The sequence below is a fragment of the Macaca fascicularis genome, chromosome 14 (assembly GCF_037993035.2).
Source record: "Macaca fascicularis isolate 582-1 chromosome 14, T2T-MFA8v1.1".
Lineage (NCBI taxonomy): Eukaryota > Metazoa > Chordata > Mammalia > Primates > Cercopithecidae > Macaca > Macaca fascicularis.
Window position 1 is genome coordinate 114,969,671 of NC_088388.1, and position 20,533 is coordinate 114,990,203.

Here is a 20,533-nt window from a genome sequence, read left to right on the forward strand (position 1 = left end):
GTTGTTTCAGTGTCAAACAGAAGTTCAAGTGTGTGCAGAAGTTGTGTAAACAAAAGGGTGGACTATGCCAGCCATCAAATTATTGCTGCTCAGCTCCAAGGCTACCTTCATTCCTGCTTGTAATACTGGAATGTTTCTTACTGGCCAGTTGGAACTTTTGTCAGTAGACAGCACTGGAAGAACACTGGAGGAGGAAAGGGCTTTTCTTCCTGCTTCCAGTGATCTTCTCAGCTTGCTCCTTGGTGCATGGTACCCAGCAGTGCATGGGATACTAAGTAATGTCATGTTCATTGGAGTTGGCATCTCCCCATTACCAGCTTTCCTTGGCACCATGGAGAGTGGCTTTATGGAAAGTTCACCCACCATTGCAGCTCCTCCCTGGGGGCAGCCTTTTAGGACCACAGAAGGGCTTCTTGGTAAACGCTGTGTGTGCCACAGCTGGGCTTCCCAGCATGTTCACCAGCCTCCATGACAGCTTCCAGCAAATTCCATTGACCATCACAAGCAGTTTCCCGTTTGCCAGGCCTGGCCTACTCACTGTGGATGGGCTTTGGCCCAGAGTAGCTTCCCGTCATGCAGGGGGCTACCATGATACCAACTCCAATGAAGTCTAATTCCCAGCCCTTACCCAAATTTCTTCCTTTATTGGAACTCTCCCTTAGTCTTAGGGTATTCTTTAGAATTCTCTTTTGTTCTTACAAATAGTTCATTCTTTATGTTAAACTTTCCCTATTTAAATGCAAGGTGGTTTTTCTCTCCTGACTAGACCGTGACTGATACAATATGAATACAAATTTTCACAAATTCTAATATGCTTAAAAACTTCAGTCTTATCTATGGCAACAAATACTGTCAGTCATTTTCCTTGAAATGACAGTCTCACTTTGTTCATCTGTAAGAAAATATTTTCCAAATACTGAAGTCTGGTTAGTCATAAATTGTCACTCATTCTTTCAAGTAAACGGGTATTTTATTAAGAAAGTGGCTAGTTCAGCTTGCAACTCAAATGCACATGTACTTTTCCTCAAGACGAACATATTGAGCACAAATTGTTTTTGCATACTTCCCATTTTATTACACAGAATATTAAATAGGCATGTACTCAAAGGTCAACATTTAAGAAACTTAATATTTCCTGCCACATCAGGACATTCTTGAGTAAAAGTGATTTTTTTTATTCTGCAAGTGCGTTCTAGTAAAAAATATAATGTTTAGTATTACAGTTTGGTGCTACGGCCTTGATTTGGGCTAAGCAGCCTACAGTTTTACCCATCGTTGATGCTGTGCCTTCAGTGTAAATGTCAACACAGTGAAAAAGGCAAATAGCATCATGAAAATGGTTTTGATCTCACAGAACCCTGTAAAGGACCTAGGAAACTCCAGGCATCCATGAGCCACACTTTTAAAGGTAAAGTATATATGTTTGGGCATCAAAAAGACCTGAGACTGAATCTTGACTCTGCCAGTTTTTAACTAGAAGATCCTGGACAATTTATTTAACTATTCTATGCCTTGGTTTTCTCACATATAAAATGGTATTCATATGACTACCTCTTTCACAGGGATATGTAAGAATTAAATGAGATGTAGTATGGGTATATAGCATAGTTCCTAGCATACTGTAAGTTCTCAATAAAGAGAGATTATACTGAAGAGAAAAAAGGAGGAATGAGAGGAGAAAAAAACATAAGAGTCCTGGTCATTTCATAGTGGAGGCATAAGGAGACCATTATGGCAAAGGCGAGGTTACAAAGTTGTGGTGGGTAAGCCCGGAGCCTTGAGTTCTTTCATCCTGTCCCCAAAAGTTCTTGAAGGAGCAGGAGCCAACTGAGTGAAGAAAGAAGTCCCAAGAATAGGCTCACCCACTTCTGGATGGTTTTTAGAAGGTGACCCCAGAAGAGCTTTATATTTCTTAGGAGAATTTCCCTTCACTCCTCAATAAAGACAGCCACCATGTGACAGAGAGGGGGGGATGGCTGAGACATCTAACTAGAGTCTAACTTGGGACTCTAACTAAAGTGCTCATGCTGCCACCAAGGTGCAAAGCTGGTGTTAGAGTACCAGCCTGGTTACAGTACTGAAGTTCACCCCTCCTGTTCTGCCACATTCCCCCTGGTGTGCCAGGAGACACTGCAATCTCCTGTCAGAGAAGTCGAGACAGAAAAATCTGCAACACAAAACAAAGGCACCCAGGTCAGACCCCACAGTTGTGTCTTAGTTCTTCAGGAGTTGCTTCCCTATTTAGCGGTGCTCAGCTCCAAAATATGAATACCGTCTTATGACTGCTAAGCAGGCTAACCCACAATTAGCCAGGCTGTTTACAGGGCCCTCTACTCCCCTTTTCCTTCTCCAGCCTTCTGAGAAAAAGGACACTCCATGACAATAAATGTTGTTGTCAACTAATTCCTAACAATAAATACAATTGACTTTTATTGAGAACTTGCTTCACTCTAGGCATTATGCTAAGTGTTACACACACGACTTCATTTCATCCTCAAAACAGTTTGAACCCATTTTAAAGACAAAGAAACTGAGTCTTAGAGAGGTCAAGTGGTGTGTCAAATCTGCACAACTAGTGTCAAGTTATTTTCTATCTGACCTCAAAGCTGGTGTTAGTATCACTTTTCTCTCCTGTGTCTCAATGTAAGTGAATTTTCACAGTAGGTGAGTGCATTTTTTCCTCCTTCCATCTGGCATTTGGGATCACAATTCTTCTTTGCTAGTTTGTCTTGCTTCCATACCATGCTGAAACCGAGTGGTTTCCTTCAGTGCTCACAGTTTCTTGTGGACAGCTTTGTATATATTCCTCAAATAAATTCTAACTGCAAAAGTCTTTTAGATTCCTCCTCTCTTCTTGTTGACTTTCCTGACTTCAGCTTGCTCCCTTGCAAGCAATCCACCATGCTGTTGCCACTACAGCCTTTCTAAACATACCCTTCCTTCCCTCGCTTAAATGCCTCAGGGCCTCCCCAGCTGCAACTAAGACCACATTCTCCAGCTTACTATTCCAAGCGCTTGGTTGCCTGCTTCCAGTTAATCTCTCCAAGTTCATTCCTTCCTTCCCTGCCTGTCTCCTGTGCTTCAGAATCCCTGATGGACTCTCAGCCTCCTCAACAAGGACTCTATGGTATTTCTCTTCGTGGTGCTGGTGCCTAACACCTTTCTTGGCTCATGGTAGCTGTTCAGAACATGTTACTGGAGAAATGAATGATGGATGGGTGCATGGATGATTTTTAACAGCAGTTCTCTTATGCCTCCTTGAACCCTGCTTAGTAAACATTTGCTGAAGGATAGCTTCCAAAACTTTGGATTCACTTTGTCGCTGTTCTGAGCACCTTAGTTCCAGATTTTAATAGTTAGGCCCTCCCAGTCATCTTCATCCCTTCCCGCTTTCATAAGGAGTGGAGAGCCACAGTTCCTCTCACCAGGATCAGCTCCCCATGGGCTGCACTGTCCTGTCCCAGGAAACCTTCCCATCCTCCTATGTTTGCATTATGGAAGGTCACATATGTGGAATATTGGCTTCTCCATGGAGTTCCCATCTCCCTGCAGGAGCCCCCAAACTTCCCTCCCCACTCTTTTCTGAGCTGTCATCTCTATGAAGGCAGCCTTGACAGAGTGAGCACCATGCAGGCTAGGAGTGCTCCCAGATCCACTTGGACATTTTTTCTCAGGTTATGTGGAGGGAAGTAGCAGAGAGACGTTGCAGCAACAAAGGACTGAGTGCAAGCAACGGAGAGATGGAGAATAGGCATTTTCTTCTAATCATCATATTGTCCCTTCAGAGATACTAAGGCAAGTGCCTTATCTGGAGGCAACGTAGCCAAGGCATTTCCAACATGGAAGGTGTGGTGGAGGCAGAGGCCTTCACAATCACCTGGAATGGCTATCTATCAATCAGTCAGCACCCATCAGGAGCCCAGACCTACACTAGGCCTGGGGGTGGGAATGGGTGAAAGAGACACCAATGATATAAAATGGGTAAGTCCCACCCAACGAAAATATTATCCAAAATGAAGACAACACAGCAGACGTGAGGCAGCGAGTCCTGCTGTGGGCATTATTCCAGGAAGGGAGAGACCACTGTGAGTCATGGGGTGTGCTTGAGATGAGGTGGTGAGTCACGAAGTAGGTGTGGTGCTTAACAGGGAGTGGGGGCATGCAAGTGGGTAGCACTTTAAGGGGCTTGTATGTAGCCGGGGTGTCTGCCTAATCTGAGCCTTGGGTGTGCACAAATGGCAGAAGGCTGAATTGTATCATGATTACAGCTTTTTTTCTTTAATTTTATTTTTTAATGGACAAATAATAATTGTACATATTCATGGGGTACACAGCAATGTTTCAATACACATGATGTATAGTGATCAGATCAGGGTAATTAGCATATCATCATCTCAGACATTTAGCATTTATTTGTGTTGGGATCACTTAATATCCTCCTTTTAGCTATCTGGAACTATGTATTATTGTTAACTCTAGTCATTCTACAATGCTATAGGACACCAGAATGTATTCTCCATGATCACAGCTTTCTAATTCTTTTCTGATAGACTGTCTTATCTGGTCTCACTGGCCAAAACGCAGCGTTGGAATCCTCTAGGATATCACTAGCAGTTATTGTGAGTTCCAACCTGAGAATCAATTCATTTACAATTCTTGAACCCATAGCAACAAGAATAAAAAAGAAAGAGAAAATTTGGAAGTTATCTCATGGGGGGAATAAAGACAAGTGTGAAGGTGCCTTAGGGAGGGGAAGGAGCAGATAAAACAGATCACTGCCTCCTTTATGCCCCAAGTACTCAATGCACTTGCCAACCAGAACATTTTAACGGCTTATTTTATGCAGTTATTTGCTATCTCATTTAACCATGAGTCCTTTGGGAGTTAGGAATATCTTATTTTCTCTTCTATACCCAGCGTTAAGCACGGTATCAATATCAATAGACAAAAATATCAATAAACATGTATTGAATGAATGAGTGAAGGAATAAATGAAAGAATAAAGAACTGGTGGTCCCGGAGAACAAAAATGGTGATACCACTGACAGAAATGGAAGATCAGGAAGGAGGGCCAGAACAGTGTAACAGAAAGTTGTATAAAAGCAGTTTTCATCTCGATATGAGAAAGAACTCTACAGAGGCCAAGAATATCTCAAGAAGCACTTGGCCTCATGGAAAGGTATTAATGGTGAGGATAAAGAAAGCTACCATTTATCTCATGTTCACCTTATGCAACCCTCACTGCAGCCTGGTTACACAGGAACTGTTACCATCCCCATTTTACAGGTGGAAAAATGAGTCTCCAGGAGGCTGTGTAACATGCCCCAAGTGACAAAGCTGGTAAGTGCAAAAGACAAGCTTTAAACCCCACCTCACCGTAATTGCTGCCCCTCACCATAATTGCTGCCCCTCAACAACAAAGTTCAGACCCTGGGAGTGTGTATCTGATGGCCTCATGCTCCTCATCCTCTCACTCCTCACCCTGGTGTTGTGTTGCTCTCACATTGTAAACAGCCTCCTCCCTCAGACTTCCTCTTCAGAGACCAGCCCATTCCCAGGTGGAGAAGCACTCCTCTGTACTTGATGCTGGTGTCTCTTTGACCCATCCCCAAGACAATTGGGGTGGAGAGGCAGGGGGTTGCTTCTGGGGCAGGCCTAGACCTCTGTGCCACTTGGAGCCCACTCTTCCAACATGGCCTTGCCTCCTCCCTCTGATAGCTTCCCAGGGAGTGTAGGGATTCACCTCGCACAGAGAAGTTCGGCCCTTGCCCAGCTCCTGAGAATTAGCCTCTCAGCCCTTGGAATATCTGCCCAGTAAGAGCACCTTCGTTTTTACCTGAGGTCCTTGGTCTCAGTCTCAGATTGACTTCTGGAGGGGCAGGAGACTGAGGTAAGTCATGCAGGAGCTCCATGCCTACATGAGCAACCCTTGATAAAAACTGGACACCAAGGCTCAGTTGAGCTTCCCTGGTTGGCAACGCTTTGTGTGTGTTGCCAACATCATTTGTGAGGGAATTAGGAGCTGTCTGCTGACTCCACTGGGAGAGGATAAGGGAAGTCCACACCTGGAGTTCTACTGGACTATGCCTCTGCACCTTTTTCCATTGCTGATTTTCACCTGTAACCTTTTGCTAATAAACTGTAGCTGTGAGTCTAACAGTTTTGCTGAATTCCATGAGTACTTCTGGTGAATTATTAAAGCTAAGAGTGGTTTTGGGGACCCCTGAATGGCAGTCTTCTTGACCCCCATTGCTCTTGCCTGTTCCATCTTATCCCCTTCTGCTTCAGAGCTGAGCCTGGCTCTCTGCCTATTTCCTTGTACCTGCCTCTTGGACCTCTCTGCCTTTAAATTTGCATTGCATTGTGGGATGGCACACCTAGTATCCAGCAATCAGCCTAGCCAGGCCCATGGCCAGCCCTTGCTCCTAGAGAATCCCAGCCCAAACCAGAGCACTTATCTCTTTCCTCCCCAGGGAAAGGGGTCCAGAGAGTGACCCACCAAAGCTGAACAACTGCCTGACCTAGAGACATCCAGAAGAAGGGGTGAACGATGAACCCAATGATCTTTAAGCTTCTTCTCAAATTCTACGGTTCTGATTCCTGGATGTGTCCATTTAGTTTGGATATTTTGAGTTTGAGATAATGACAGGATTTTCAAGTGGAAGCGTCCTCTTGAATGCTCACAGAGATGGCTGGGGAGACAGAGGTCGGTGGGAGAATATTCCATGATCGGGCCCTGCTTGGAAGATGAAAAGCCTGCAGGGAGCTCAGATTGCATACAGAGACTTAGGAGTCCAGGAAACCAACTAGCTGAGCTGCCTTTCATAGCATAGCTGTGGCTTCCCAGAGCTTGCTGGGGAAGGCTCCCCTTTCCTCCCTGCCAATTTCTCCACCCCACCTGGCACCAAAGGGCCTAGCCTCCAAGTCACAATTAAAGCTGTGCAACAATGGTAATTGCTGTATCTGACCTCCCTTCAGATAACAAGGGAATCCCTCTCCCTAATTAGCCCTGCCGCTGGTAGACCAGCAAAGCCAAATGTTTATTATGGGATGAATGCTCTTACCGTAAATTTTGACATATGCTGTGGAAAGATGTTGGATAAATAAGACTTCAGAGGCATGGGTTGTTTAAATAATGAATACCCACTGCTGTGGGTGATGAGGGTGGAGGGGAGTGAGGCAAAAAAGAAGCAGAGGATCCTGGATCCATGCTCAGAGCCCAGGGAAAGACACAGTTGGTTCGGAAAGAAACAGACGGAGGGATATGGCAATGCCAGCAGGAAAGCTAGGGTGAAGAAGAGAGTGTGCTGGGCTCCACGCTGCACTCACCGCTCCTGTTGTCCTGCAGAAATGCCCTCCCATCCCCCACACCCACTCACTTCCATTCCTAGTGCCCTGGGAAGCAATGACAAATGGCTTGTGAAACAAAGTTAGAGGGGAGGTAGGAGAAACTTCCTCCCCACAAAGACTAAAGCCAATGCCTGTCTGCACAGGCCCTGAGTTTACTGTTGTTGATGTCTTGCTTCTTCCCAGGGAAGGGGAGGGTGAGTACATGGAAGCCTAATCTTGCACTTTGGCTTCGTGGGGTGGCCAAGATGTGCAGAGAAAATCATTGCAACCAATCAAGGACCCCCCCGCCCATGACATTCTGAAGCACTGAGGAAGGGAGAATGCTGGTTTTATGATTTCCATGTATCCCCTTTAGGTCTAGCTCTGATCAAGCAGACCACACACTATGAAAGAAAGATCCTTAGATGTGACTTATGCCTGGATTTGGAAAGACTCCTCTCTTCCCCCATCCCATGGGCTCAGGCCCAGAGGGCTGATCCACAAGCAGATCTCACAAAGATGGCTGTGTCTCTTTCAGTTCCTCAGTTTCCAGTCAATCAAGGAGAGAGACATCCTTTCATCTCAGTGAATGGGGATTTGTCCAACAACTATAGGTAGATGTCAGGGAAGCAGAGGGACTCCCAGTAACTGCATAGACAGCCAGGCTCTGGGGAGACCATGCTTGTTTCAGACACATTGTCCAGCCTTTGACCTCCACTCGTCAAGTCCACACTTCAGCCACTTGTCCTCTGCAAATAGGGTGGTTCATGACCCTCACCTGTTTCTCTTCAGAACAAGCCCAAATCTCAGTGTCTTACAAACAGCAAAGGCCTATTTCCATTAATGATACATGTCCGTATAGGTCAGCAGAGGCCTCTGCTCCACTTGGTCACTCAGGGATCCAGGCTTTGGAATTTACTATGGCCAAGAGAAGACAGCTGGAGGGCCATTTGTTGGCTCTTGTATGCTTCAGCCTAGAAATGACATGAGCTGCTCATGGACAAGACCTAGTTCCATGGCTCCACCTTAGTATGAGGGGGCTGGGACACATGGGGGAACATTTGGGAAGCAGCACTATTTATGCCCCAGACCATGTCAAATGGGCTGGAGCAAATTAGCATTCCTAGTAGTGCCTTTAAGCCTCACCTTCCTCTCCTCTACACACCAGAACAGGACAGGACCAGAGGTCCAGTGGGTACCCAGTCTACATGGCCCCTCGATTTATAGATGGAGAAACTGAGGCCAAGCAGGTTGTGATTAGCTTGGTTACAAGCCCCTGCCAGGCTGCCTCTGCCAGCTGTTTTCCAGGGCAGTAGTGATCCTCCAGCGCCCTTTCCCTTGGTCTCTCCTGGTTTGTTCACTGGTGCCTTCTCCCTTGTAATTTTTATTTCATTATTCTCCTCTCCTCATTCTGAGAAACTTCCAAATGTCATTCTTTCTTTAGTTTTTCACCTCCACAGAGCCCTCCTTTTCTTTGTCTCCCTCCCTCGGGCAGGCTCTTTCCCTGTGAAGGGCTCTTTTTTTCTTCTCCTACAGAGCACACTGACCTTTTCCTCTTCTCCGTAGGACAAAGCCCGGCCTGGCATGCTCCTAACGGGAATTGGCTCTAGAAGTTCCGGTAATTGCTCTGTCCTTATTATTGAATCTGTGAAGCCAGTCTTGGTCAAGGCGGCCCCTCCCTTTCACCCACTCACTTGCTGGAGTCAGACTGCAGATGGGCTGCTAACGAGGTGACCAATTAATAAGCGCTAAATAATCCCCAAATGTTCTTTTTCTCCCTGGCCTGATTTTCAGGCCCCTTTGTTCCTCCTTGGGAACCTGTCCTCTATGACAGGGCCACAATGGGGACTATTCCCAAACCTGACCCTGTGAGATGCTGACGCACTCAAGCCAGAGTCACAAGACCCTGTTGCCCAACTCTTTTGCTCTGGGGGGCATGGGAGCAAGGAGGGTTCCTGCCTCTCAGGCATAGTAATACAACTACCCTACATCATTGACCACTTACCATGTGTTATATAATCCTGGTGAAACCTTTCATTTACTCATTCCTCCAAACAGGCATGAATTGAGTACTTCTGAGGTGCCAAACACTACACAGCTCCAGGCGGTCTGAGCCTTAGACTTGGGTGAAAGTGACCCTCACCTCAGGGCTTCATGCTTCGAAGCACATTCCTGGTAATTTTCCAGGCCCTTCTCTGGTGCCTGGTACCTATTGATGCTGCCAGTGCTGACCAGGTAGGGACTCCTGAGCCCTATGTGAGCCCTGTTCCTGTTTCTTCCTACCTCTCCCCGCCACACACACCCAACCCCACTCCTCTCCCCGCCCCCCAGCCATCACCCTCCACACACACACACACACACACGGTTGACCAGATGCTCTGAGGCAATTCTAGGAGACTGGACTGGTGAGTACATTGCTCCCTCTGACTGACAGTATTTCTTCCATGGGGTTCCATGAAATATTGCCACTAGGATGGTTCTGGCTTCCTCACTCAAATTGCTTATATAGACAGAGGTCCCACAGGGGGAAAAAAAAATGTGCCCAGGACTCTACATATCCTCCTGGTGGCCTTGACACTAGAGATATGGTGGTGAGAAAGACAGAAACAATCCCTGTCCCCATGGCAGTCATAACACAAACATCAATCAAATGAGGACCAGAGACTATGATCAAAGGTATCTGAGACTCCACAAGGGAACTGACTGCTGAAGGAGGAAAGCTCTAGCCTAGAAGCAGCGAGATGGTAGTTTTGAGGACAACTTTACCAGCAAGTGAGAGAAACTCAGCACAAGCTGACTCATACAAAAAAAGAGATGAGAACTAATTGGCTATTAAGGGATCTCTTAAAGGGTCCAGGGGTGTTTGTCTTCAGGTATGGCTGGATCCAGGTGCTCAGATGATATATTCTCAAGATCAATCACCTTCCCTCTCTTCACTATCATTTTTTAAAATTGGAGCATAACTTACACACAGCAAAATGTACAGATCTTAAGTGTACATGTCAATGAATTTCTACACAAAAAATTACTACCCAGATCAAGCTACAGAATTTCCAACATCCCATAAGGTTTCTCTTTGCCTCGCCATAGACAACAACTGCTTAAGGGTAGCCACTATGCTAACTCCTGTCACCATTGTTTAGTCTTTCCTGTCCCTGGTTTCATATAAATGGGATCATAAGGTAGTATTCTTATATGGCTGACTTTGCTCAGTCAAAATCATGATTGTGAAATGTGTGCCTCTGATGTTTGTTCTTTTCATTGCTGTGTACCATTCCACTATATGCACACACCACAAATTATTGTTCATAAACACATAGACTGTTTTCAGTTTTGGCTCTTATGAGCAAAGTTGCTATGTGCATGTCTTTGGGTCAAGAAAACCACTCATTTCTGTTGGGTACCTAGGAGTAGAGTTGCTGAAAAACAGAGCCTATGTATGTTTAGCCTTTGTGGAACTTTCAAAGAGTTTTCTGAAGCAGTGATCACTATTTATACTCCCATTAGCATTTTTAAATTGGACTTTATATCTTTTGCTTACTGATTTCTAGGAGTTCTTCATATATTCTATATATTACAGTCCTTTGTCTGATACATAAGTTAAAAATATCTCGTCCTAATCTGTAGCTTGCTTCTTCTCTCTCTTAATGGTATAGTTTTATGAAAAGAAGCCCTTAATTGACTAAAGTCCAACTTAACATTTATTTTGTGTTTACTGTTGTGTGTGTACATATTCATGTATATCCTATTAAAGAAAACTCAGATGACTCCAAAGTCAGGAATATGTTCTCCCTTGTTTTCTTCTATAAATTTAATTGTTTTAGCTTTCACATTTAGAGCTATGATCCTTCATGCATTAATTTTTGGGAATGATGTCAGATAGAGATCAAGGTTCATTTTTTTCTGTATGAATATCCAATTAACCCACACCATCAATTAAAAAGTGCAACTCTTCCTCTCCTGAAGGATGGTGGAATATTTGTTGTAAATCATGTGATTGTACATATGTCCCCATTTTCTTTCGTCTTACATTAGCCACTGAAGTGGTCACTTTGTGTGCTGGCAAGATTGTCCTCTGTAACCCTGGGCTTACATCTAATCACCTTAGCAGCTCCAGGTGAAAAGCACACCTCTTTCTCATCAGTAGTCCCAGCATTGCACTTGGCTTTCTATAGCAGTCTTGCATCAGTCCCTAGGGTCAAATGCTGAATGGCCAGTGTTTGGTCACATGCCCACCCCCGAGGGTGGGGCGAAGGATGCAGAGAATCCCACCCAAACCTCTGGACTGGAATGGAAAAGGGGTAGTTCTTCAAGGAAACTTGGGATGCTGTTACCAAAAGAAAGGGAAATGGATGCTGGGCCAAACAAAACAAATACTACTTAGACTCCATGACCATTGGGCCCCTTGATCTTTGAAGTTGTCATTCTCCTGTGCTAGCTTAACTGTGGGGTGCTTCTGGACACCAGGCACTATGTAAAGCATTGCAGGTGGTACAGACTGCTTTAAGATTTTGTACACAGCCTGCCTCGATGACAGATAAGATGAAGGAAAGTTGAAGAATGCCACAGCATGACTGAATCTCCTGGCTTATCAAGGGACCCTGGCCGGTGTTGGGTGCCTCCGAGTTGCCACCATTAGGCTACCCAGGGAAGGCAGGTCCATAGAGTTTCACATCATGCCTCATTTCACCAGGTGTGATTTCCAATGAGACATCGCTCCACTGGGGACTAATGATGCGGGGAGAGTAGAGCAGGGAGGCTGTGATTTCCAATATGCACCAGCCAGTCATTACTAGCAGGAAATGGATTTTTGCTGGGTAATCAAAGTCAAATCCCTCACTTTTCCCACCCCTAAGTGCCCCTGCCACTGGCCCCCATCACACGCAAGGTGACTTCACTGTGCCCTGTTCCCTGAGTCCTCAGCAAACCAAAGTCCAAGCCAGGCTCCCCACCATTCCCCTTTCCCCTCCCAACGAGACTGGACATACCCTCTCCTAGGATACCTGGATTCCTGTGTGCGAAGGCAGGCGGTGTGGAGAAGCAGAGGGAAGGAGGAGGGCTGAGGTCACAGGAGGGAGGTCTTCACCTGGCGGGGAGTGCAGGGGAAGTAAAGCAACAATGTCAGAGGTTTAATCAACCTTTGAAGACTTCACAGTGTTTGGACTGAAGTGTGTGAATAATATTCATTTGGATTGGCACCTGTGCACACCACTGAAAGGAAAATAGCATTTTGTCGCTGTTGTGATGAGGAGCAAGCAGTCTAGGGAGACAGGCTGCGCATCCTGGCAGCTGTGAAGGTGGGGTTTTTTTTCCCCTTTTGTTTCCGACTCACTGTGACCCTCTGACTCCTTGAAAATCCAGTGGCTCTTGAGTCAACGCCTGACATTCCTTTTTTCTGCTTCTCCAGACAGAGCGGGGACAAGAAAAACCTGGCAAGGGCATTCAGCCATGATGGGAGAGGGCCTGCCACCAGCCCCCTGGGTGGCCCTGGACAAGTGGGATTGTACCTCTGGGCCTCAGCTTCCCTGGGTGCCACTGGCAGGTAATCTGCCCCTCCTTCCTTACTCCCCGCTTTGGTGTGAGAGTCATAACAAGAGAGGTGACTCTGAAAGTCAAGAGGGTTATTTGAGGGTGAGGCCATTCCCCTCCTCCTGAAAGAAGCCCAGTGCCTTCAACCACTAAGACATTTGCCTCAAGTGGCATCTAGGGACCCAGCGTCTTGGATGAGTCCTTCCTCTCTTATTCCTCAGTGTTCATGCAACTTCACCATCCCTCATCCTTATTTCCCTCACACCCAGTTCAGTCAAGTCTCAGGGTAAAGAATCTCTATACCCCAGCCGTGGACATTGTTGAAAGCTGGGAATTGCCAGCCTTTGCCCTGAGCTCCTGGCCCAGCTCCCCAGGCACAATGGATTCTGATAATCATGCCTGTGCTCACGCTGCCCCATACCATTAACCTTGTCTCTTAGGGACACTGCAGCCTCCTGTAGATTAGAGCCCTTGTTCCTACTGTCAACTGATCCATCATGGCCATGAGGCTGCCTTGAAAAGAGGTGCTGGTGCTGAGAACGGGTCGGCGCTCTAGACCTCCCTAGCCTGCCTGTCAGTGCTCTCCGGAGACTGAGCATTTTTCTCTCCAGTTACTGCTCTCTCTTCCTTCCCGGGGTACCCCCAGCCCCCATCTCTTCCAGCTTACTGTCCTGAAAACCTCCCCACCCTCTACCTCTCTTCCCACCTCCTTTCCTCCCTCTCCTTCCAATCCTTCACCTTCCCCCTTTCCTTCCCTTCTCCCTGATTTTTCTCACCTCTCCACTCCTTCTCCTCCAATCTTAGCCTGTCACTCCTTTTTCCTTCCCTACCCACATCTCCTCAGTTTTTTGTCTTCCAAGACAATTACCTCCAGAAGGCAGCCCAAGTTCCTCTTCCCAGCCAGCAGCAAAACAGTTTTAGTGTCGGACTTTCTAAACCATCACCACTGGATAATTTCTAAACACACATCTCACACCACGCATGGGGGATTAAGGACCTGCCGGAAGGTCTTGCGGTTGGTGGGGACACGCATGCCACACACAGCACAGACGAGCCCACCACACTAGTCACACAGGATGGGACTGTTTCCAGCCCCCACATTCCATCTGCCGGCAGCAAAGTGCAGCCACTGAGATTTAGAGTGGAAGGACCCTTATTAATCACCTGGGCTCCGAATTCATTGCAATCCCCGTACCAATGCCCATAATACAGTTTGTTTGCTGTTCGAACTAATATATTTTTGGATATTAATGCCTAACATTATTTCAGTTGCTTCTACATTGGTTGGTTGGTTGGTTTACTATCTATACTATAGTATGATATATGATACCATAATATAGTTACTAATAAACACTAGTATAGTACCTACTAATAGTTTATACTAATTAGCATAGTAGATAGTATAGATACTAATATTAATATCTATATTATTGTATCATATATCATACTATAGTTTAGTATATAGACTATAGTATAGATAGTATCTATAGTACAGTATCTATATTATAGTATTAGATAATATCTAATGTTAGATATTAATGCCTATCTAGAGAAAGGACTAAACTGGAAGAGCCACAGAAACCCTAAACAAAAATAAGAGAAAGAAACTGCTCCACATGGAATTAAAAAGAGTTTAAAACCATCATAGTTAAAATAGTCCATTATTGGCGTGGGAAGGGAGAGACAGCTCAATGGAAAAAATAGAAACCAGAAATAGGCCTAAACATAAAACATAATTTAGCCTATGATAGAGGTGGTATTTCAGATCAATGGAGAAAAAGGACTTGATCAGCGTTATTTGGGGGAATTGTCTAATTCTGTGCTGTCTAGTACAGTAACCACTGGCCATATGTGGCTGCTGTGCACTTGAAATGCCACCAGTCCAAAATATACACTCTATTTTGAAGAGTTGGTATGAAAAAACATAAAATAGCTCATTAATAATTTGTATATAGCCAACGTGTTGATCTGATGTTTTGCATATAGTGGGTTAAATAATATATCTTATAATTACTTCTGCCTGTTTCTTTTTACTTTTTTAATGCGGCTAATAGAAAATTTTAAATTATATGCGTGGCTTACATCGTATTTCTATTGGATAGCAGTAGTCTAACCATATGTAAAAAGTAAAATTAGATCCCTATCTCACTCCTTATACCAAAAATAAAATCCAAATACATCAATGATTTTAATGTAAAATATGACATCCTGAAAGAAAATACAGATGATGTATTTTATTATTTTATTTTATATTCCTGGAATAGAGAAGATCATTGAAAACACAAAACTACAAATCTTTTTAAAAGATTGATAAATTTGATATAAAAAGTAAAATTGATTGTATACCAAAAGAAACTAATACCAAAACACAAGTTTAATAGGAAAAATATTTGTAACATATAATGGCAAAAAGTTAATTTGTTATAAGAAAAGCTCTTACAAACCATTTTTAAAAAAAACAAAATATGAACAGCCCTACAGAATTGGCAAAGGATATAAATTAGCTATTCAAAGAAAAATAGAAATTAAAAATCATCAATCCTGAAACAAGGGGTAAACCCGTAATGACTGTTGATTTGGAGTGATCTACTTATGGGAGTTCATGATATAGTCTCTCTACTTTTGCATATGATTGAAATTTTGTATAAAAAATCATCAAAGTGCATATAAAAATGCTCAACTGCACAAAGAAATGAAAACTTGAAAACAGAACACTATTTTCTTCCAGCAGATTGACAAAACCTGAAAGATAATAAAGGTAGCAGGATACTAGCTCCCTCACTGTGAAGGTATAAATGTGTGCCACCTCTTTAAAAGACAAATTTGGCAATAATTATCAAAATTGTAAATGCATATATCCTTTGACCCAGAAACTGTACTTCTAGGAATTTGACCTACAAAAGCATAAACAAGTGCACAATAATAGTCAATGTAGTATTACAATAGCAAAAAATACCAACCAAACAACCTAGAAGCAACTGAAAAGTCAACAGTGACTAGAGAAGTAAATGTTGACCCAGCCATGCCATGGAATTATGCAGACATTAAGAATGAAGTAGACCTATGTATACTGATATGGAAATATCTCCAATCTGTATCAGTAAGTGAAAAAAGGAAATTATAAAAATTAACTATGATATAATTCTATGTGTAATTTTATAAAGATATAATTATGTTGTAATCACATCAAACATTTCTGGAAGAATCAGTCATATGTTGTTAGTTACCTCTCAGTGGTGAGAAGAACTCAAGAATAGGGAAGAAAATTGTTTAATTTCCGTTATCCTTTCATGCATTTGAACTCCTTTAAAAAAAAAATGCTTTGAAAAGATGTCCAACATCACTAATCATTAGAGAAATGTGAATCAAAGCAACAATGGGACACCTCTTCATATCCATTATCAAGGCTATTGTAAAAAATATATATAGAGAGAGAGAGAAAGAGAGAGCAAGTGTTGGTGAGGGTATGGAGAACTGGAATCCTCATACACTGGTACCAGGAATGCAAAATGGGACAGCCACTGTGAAAAACAGTGTGGTGGTTTCTCAGAAAATTAAAAATAAAATTACCATGCAAACCAGCAATTCCACTTCAGGGTATCTATTTGACATAATTGGAAGCAGGTTCTTTCCATTGTACACTCCTGTTCACACCAGCATTAATGCACAATAGCTAAAACACGGAAGAAACAAAAGTGTCTATCAACAAATGAATGGATAAGCAAAATGTGGTATATCATACAATGAAATATTATCCAGTCTTAAAAAGGAAGGAAATCCTGGTACTTACTACAACCTGGATGAACCATGAAAGCATCATGCTGAGTGAAATAAACCAGCCCCAAAAGGCAAACATTGTATGATTTCACTTATGCGAGATACCTGTAGTCTAAATCATAGAGGCAGAAAGTAGAATGGTGGATGTCAGGGGCTGGAGGAGAAAGGGAAAGAGGGAGTTATTATTTAATGTGTACAGAGTTTCAGTTTTGCAGGATGAAATGAGTTATGGAGATGGATGGTGATGATGGTTACACAACATTGTGAATATATTCAATACCATTGAACTGTACACTTAAAAATGTTTAAGATGGGCCGGGCGTGGTGGCTCACGCCTGTAATCCCAGCACTTTGGAGGCCGAGGTGGGCGGATCACAAGGTCAGGAGATCGAGACCATGGTGAAACCCCGTCTCTACTAAAAATAGAAAAAATTAGCCGGGCGCAGGGGCGGGCGCCTGTAGTCCCAGCTACTCGGGAGGCTGAGGCAGGAGAACGGCGTGAACCCGGGAGGCGGAGCTTGCAGTGAGCTGAGATTGCGCCACTGCACTCCAGCCTGGGCGACAGAGCGAGACTCCATCTCAAAAAAAAAAAAAAAAAAAAAAAAAAAAAAAAAAAAAAAAGTTTAAGATGGTAAATTTTATGTATATTTTACTACAATAAAAACAACTGAAAAAAGTTCATCTACTATTTAAAACTTTCAAAATACGGTTTTAAAAATGATCTAGTGTAATCCTTCATGGTTCAGAAAAAAAAACTGAAACCCAAGAGGGGGCGTGTTTTGGTTGCTATTGACAAGTTACTCCTGAATTAGCAGCTTAAAACAATAATTTTACAGTGTTTGTAATTTTGCAGGTCAGAAATTTGGGGAGAGTTTGATTAGGCAGCTGTGACTTAGCTGCTGCAGTCGCACACGGGCTGGAACCGCAGTCATCTAAAGGCTGGGCGAGACCCGGTGGCTCATGAGGTTCATTCCCACGGCTGGCTGTTGATGTTGGCCACTGGCCGGGAGCTCAGTGGCGCATGGCCTTGAACAGGAACACCTCTCCAGCATGCCACTCTCCGGGCAATTGGATTTCCTAAATAGGGCCTGTTTTCCCCCAATGACAGTGTCCCAAGAAACTCAGGCAGAAGTTGCACAACCTTTTCCAGCCCAGCCTGAAAAGTCAGACAGCATCAATGCCACTGTTCTGTATTAGTGGAGTCACAAAGCCACCTAGATTCAAGAGAAGAGGACACAGACCCACCACCACCACCTCTCACTAGGATGAGTGTTAAAGAAGTCTGTGGCCATGTTTAAAACCACTGCAGGAAGTAATTTGCCCAACAGAACAAAAAGTGGCAGAGGCCAAATCGAGAGCCCTTGAGCGCATCCTGAATGTGACCTCCCTGCCGCCAGCTCCAGCTACCCAACCAGATGGACTCCATCCTAGCAGCTGAACTCATCTAGGCCCAGTAGCTGATTCCAGGATGCCACAGTTCTTCCTCAGCTCCTTGTCCAGAAAGGCCCAAAAGGAGACTTTGGCCCCATTTTATGCAAATCTCTCATTCTCTAAAGGTGTCCTCTGGGCAGACACATAGGAGCAGACAGACTTGCAAGGAACTCCTATTGTCATCCATTTATTAGTCCAGCTAAGGAACACTGGGGACTCCTGGTGATAGCTTAATTACTGAGTCATGCCTGCCTCCCCTGCCCCTCGCTCTTCCCCCTCCTCTGCCCAATTTCTCTGCTCACCCCTTTTCTTCCTCTTCAAAAGCCGTTGGCAGAAACTGTCAGGGAGTTGATCAGATTTATGCAATTTAGACTTAACAGACCTGGGACTCCTATTTCTCCTTCAAGTTCATAAGGTTTTTGATTCCATTTACAGGTTTATTCATTTATCAGATATTTGTTACAATTCACTTTAAACACCGGGCATGGGGAGATGGGTTCAGGGGAGATGCTCATCATTCGTTGCTGGGGCTCCTTGAGAGTTGTTGGCTGGGCCCATTCCATGTGGGCCGTGGCACTTCCAGGCATGGAGTGCTCTAAAGGGACAGGACACCAAGTTTGCATATTCCGAGCAGGGTGGGACTCTCAGGTGAACTCAGTCCTAGTGGCTTGGTGCACTCTTGGGTGCCTATGGGATCCCCCAGACTGGGTGGTACTTCCATTTTCTAACTTAGCAAATGCCACCATTTCAGATCAGGAGTTTCCTTTCAGTCTAATTCCTTAGGGCTAATAGGGAAAGGCCCCATTAGTGTCTTCCTGCACAATCACAGATGAAGAGCCCCAGGCTCAGCCTCTGCTACCTGCTCCCATCATTATGCCCCTCCATGTATCTCAGGAGAGGATGCTGCCCCAATCCTCCTAGAGTTAAGGGGCCTCCAGGTCTCCAAGGAGAAGCAATAGGAAAAGGAGTCACTGGGGAGATCCCCTTTTCTCTTCACAGGGAGGGCCTACCAGCTGCAGAGTCACCCCACCCTGGGGCCCAGAGCCCACCCACCACCATCAGGAAACTCCTTCACACATCTTCTCTCCACCCTCCTGCAGTAATTTAAGCCCATTCATTCTCCATCTGCCATCTGTCCATCACATTCTGGAAGGAAAAAGGGGGAAAAAACCTGTTATTTGAAAAACATTATTAAGCCTTGTTACTCTGATTAATTCCCCCACAAAAGATGTGCCAGATTCTTCAGAGTTCCTCTGATGAACATATGCTTTTTTTCCCTGTCCAAACTCCCCTAAAAAACAAACAAACAAACAAAAAAAACCAAAAAACAGACCCTACCACGCCCCAGCCCTGGTATGTGGGCTGAGCCCAACCCATCCCCTGCTCCCATGTGGGCCTCTGGTTCTGGGTGGGTAAGAGACAGAGAGAGTGGCACTCAAGGACCCTTGGCCCTGGAGATGAGAACACAGGGGAATGGTGTCCAGTAGCAGGGGCCATAGGGAATAGCTGGGAGAGGCAGGACAGCCCCATGTAGCAGAGGGGTGATGTCCTGGCCAGACATCTGCTAAAAATCAATAATTGTCCTCCCTGTCTTTTACTCTCCCAGACCACCTGAACATCCCTTGGCCCTGATGGCCCTCTATAAATTTTCTTTCCATTTATTCCACCCAGAACAATTTCCTCTTGTTTGCAACCAAGAACTTGCCCTCTACTCCAAGGAACAGGAGGCCAAGACATCCTGTCCCTAGGATCTGAGCAAGCAGGTGACAGAGGAGGCTCCTGAGGTGCCAGGCCTCCCCCACAGCAGCCCTCCTGACAGCCAGGCTCTACCCCTGGGCACAGGCAAGCAGGTATGGGCACCGGAGGCCAGCACTTCACTCAGCTGCCCAGGCAACTCCATTCCCATTCCCGTAGCTAGTCAAGCTGCTGGTGGGTTGACATTGAGACCTCACTTGTGAGGGTCCTGGGACTTGAAGAGTCTCAGAATTTTTTGACAAGATGACATGTACAGAGATAAAATAGCTATAGCACTTCCTGCCAGCAACCTTGAACTTGCCTCATACATCCTCCAAACACACACACGCACACACACGCACACACACACCATCTTACCTCAGAACAAAGACAGGCAAGAGCCCAAGTTCAGGTAAAAGCTTATGCGAGGTCAGCAATACCAACCTTCTGCTCCCACCTGAGGAGGACTCTGGGAGGCCCCTTACCCTCTGTCAGCAACAGCCTCCCTGGCAGGGAGACCAGGAGAGGGACCTTCCTTTATCTCCTCCATCTGTGAGGAGAGCCTGGGATCCAAGTGGACGTTGTCCTGAATGCTATACACAACAGACGCTGCACAAAACTGGCCCTCCTTGCCCACCTTGGGGCTCTGGTGGAGAAAATGAATGTCCTTGGAGAGGCTGCATATGAAATGTAACTGCTCTGTCTTGCTGACCTTCTTAAGGAAATAGAGAAG

At 44.8% G+C, this 20,533-nt stretch overlaps 1 long non-coding RNA gene across 6 annotated transcripts in view; it reads right to left on the minus strand.

Moving 5' to 3' along the window:
• The window catches only part of LOC101866959 (uncharacterized), a 137,424-nt gene extending 120,082 nt beyond the window's left edge, over positions 1 to 17,342 (minus strand). For 4 of the 6 annotated variants that reach the window (XR_012422802.1, XR_012422800.1, XR_010581015.2 and 1 more), the window contains exons 1-3: positions 16,649 to 17,249; positions 16,429 to 16,531; positions 12,333 to 12,415 (exon numbers count right to left, since the gene is read on the minus strand). This is a non-coding gene — a long non-coding RNA (uncharacterized lncRNA). Of the gene's footprint in view, positions 1 to 951; positions 2,168 to 12,332; positions 12,416 to 16,428; positions 16,532 to 16,648 lie in introns of those variants that run through there. The other 2 variants (XR_012422803.1, XR_012422801.1) reach the window with 2 other exon arrangements.
• Positions 17,343 to 20,533: the final 3,191 nt, after the last annotated feature.